General features: G+C 60.2%; 1 pseudogene; it reads right to left on the reverse strand.

Moving 5' to 3' along the window:
• Positions 1 to 410: 410 nt before the first annotated feature.
• On the reverse strand, positions 411 to 2,503 carry LOC100550626 (annotated as a pseudogene).
• Positions 2,504 to 2,787: the final 284 nt, after the last annotated feature.

The following is a 2,787-nucleotide window of genomic DNA, read 5'->3' on the forward strand; positions in this document are numbered from 1 at the left end:
GGAGAGGTATAAATGCATCGGACGCAGGTAGATAACAAAGTGGATTTTAATGATTATGTGTGCAATTTTTCCCTTCTCAGAAGGAAGATTGCATTGTTGCAATCGTGAACAAACTGTTCTTCACAAAGATCTTTTCCAATTAGAAATTTTTGATTTTGTGTTTGTACCTTCCCAAAAATGATTTATACCCCAAAATGACCAACTGTGCTCGGCACAGACATCCAGCTCTGCTCAACACGTGGACGTTTCAGTGGCTCCCCCCAGGAAATACCGCACAGAGCGGAGCAGAGGAGCAAACACTGCATCAGCCCCAGGAGATTCAGGAGGTTGAGCAAACGCAGATACACACATCCACAAACTCCAAGCGCATGCAGGGCTGGCTGAAGTAGCACAGCACTCAGATGGAAAGTTCACAGCCTGCAGGGGTTAGAGGAGATGGTGTCACCATGTCCCCGTCCCGACTCACCGCTCTGAGGGCTCTCCAGGGAGGGCTAGGCCCAGTATTGCCCCAGGTGTGGGTCCAACGGGGGAGCGCAGGGAACCGGGACCCCTCCAACACCAAGGACCCCTCCTGAGTCCTGGTCCCACACTGTACCTGTGACTGAGCCACGAGATTCCCCATTGTGGCCTGCAAGGAAAGGAGAGCCGTGAGCCCTGGCTCTGGACTCACTGTGGGGCGTGGAGCATCATGCACCAGCACCACCGTGATCCCAAAAGCAACGAGGGCCCCCAGAATGCCCCGATCCCAAGCACCGACACTGCCCTTGGCCCTCACCTATGGCTGCTGTGTAACCCTTGTCCGCCTTCCATGCAGACAGAAAGAAGTGTCAGCAGTGGCTTGTGTCAGAATGTGGGCACTCCTGAGGTGATTTAGCCCCCCCCCCTGCAGCCCCCGCCTTCCTCCCACGGCCCTCTGCCTTTACGTGACTTGCTCTTCCACACCACCAATCCAACAATGGCAGCGATGACAGCCATGATGGCGATGACAGCCATGATGGCGATGACCGCCCCGGCCGCAATGGGGATCAGGTTGGGCTGCGGCTCTGGGAGAGAACAGCGTTGTCAGGAAAGGAAGGAGCAGCCCCCAGCCCCCCAACCCCACACGCTCCACGCTGCCAGGCTCACTCCATGAGAAGAGGCTGGGTTGGGGCAGGCTGGCGTGCTCCACACGGCACCGGTACTTGTCCCCGTCCCCGGCAGCACATCGATGGTGGCCGAGGCATGGCAGGTGCTGTCGCTGTTGGGCACGATGCGCCCCCAGTGGGTCTCCTGGTCCCGGACCTTGCCATCCTTCCTCCAGTGATGGCGATTGGCCACGGGTAGAAGCCGTGAGCGCGGCAGGACAAAGTCAGGATCCCGTCAGCCTCCTTCCCCCGCACTTGCACCTCAGGCCGCTCTGCAGATGGGTGATGTTATGGGCAGGGCTGAGCTCCTCACATCGAGCCCCTGCCCCACAGTCAGCCCAGCCCCACATCCCCCTCCCGTCCTCACCTCTCCTTTTCAGCACAGCCTTCCCATGCTCCAGGTATCTCCTCAGGTTCTCAACACAGAGAACTGCTCCCCAACTCGTGCTTCCATCTCACAGCACACGTCCCTTCCTCCTCTAATCTCCTCTTGGTGATTTGTGCCACCGCGTTGGCTGCAGTGAACGTCATCGTGTCCATCTCGAAGGCGATGTAGTCCCTCCCATCAAATGCATACTGATTGTACCCTTGGATGCCGCCATCCTCCAGGATGTCACAGCCGAACATCTTCTGCAGCGTGTGAGACCCTGAGGCACAGCCAGGGTGGGTGATGAGGGGCTGCTTTGGCTGTGGGGCACCACGAGTACCGTGGGGCTGGGATGGGGTGGGTGGGTCAGGAACGGGGCAGCCCAGAGACAGTGACACCACACGTGGATGGCCCAGCATAGCCGGCTGTGTGGCATGGCCAGTCCTCACCGGGGCTGGCAGATGCCCTTGGCACTCAAAGCCCCCAGCCCAGCCCCATCGAGCTGCAGCTTCCACCACGCTCACCTCCACTTTTGTTGTAGAGCTTCTGCAGCCTGCCCAAGAACCAGTAGAGATCCACCTCACCATCCTGGGCCCTCTGGGTCTGCGCGTCCCAGTGCTCCCAGTCCTCCTGAGGCAGTATCTCCACAATGGGCTGCGCCCTCCAGCTCTTACTGTCATAGTTCCCAAAGGCTTTGCCATCCACGTAGCCGATGATCACGAACTGCGGCATCCCGGGGCCGGGATCCGTCATCGCGGTCACGAAGTACCGCAGGGAGTGCGACTCTGCGGGGACAGACAGCGTCCGAGCCCCCCGTCAGATCCCGCGGACGCAGCCCCGGCGTCGAGGAGCGAGGAGCTGCGGGTCCCGGTGCCGGGAGCAGTCCGGTCCCGCAGCACTCACCGCACACCGTTGTGCTCAGGGACCCCAGCAGCAGCCCCAGCACCACCGCCTCGCTCGGAACCAAGGCATCGTTCTGCGGGACAACCAAGGCCCCGCCCCGCACTCCCATTGGTGCTTCCGACACCGTCCGGCTAATGGAGATCGGGAGTGCGCGTGACGTCACCGGGCACCAGGTAGATCTCACTCCCGAGGGCGCAGAGCATGGCATAGGATGACGCGTCCCTTGGGGCGACAACGGGGACGACGCATCCATCTGGGGGATGTCCTGAGCTCTGCACCTCCAGGAGCAGCTCATGGAAGCACAAACTCCTTCCATCCTGCAAAACGCAGCGGCTTGCAGCCTGCTGGAGCATGAGATGCGTGAGGGACAGATGCCAAAACTGCCTGAAATTC

This window comes from Meleagris gallopavo, unplaced genomic scaffold (genome assembly GCF_000146605.3).
Source record: "Meleagris gallopavo isolate NT-WF06-2002-E0010 breed Aviagen turkey brand Nicholas breeding stock unplaced genomic scaffold, Turkey_5.1 ChrUn_random_7180001882685, whole genome shotgun sequence".
Classification (NCBI taxonomy): domain Eukaryota; kingdom Metazoa; phylum Chordata; class Aves; order Galliformes; family Phasianidae; genus Meleagris; species Meleagris gallopavo.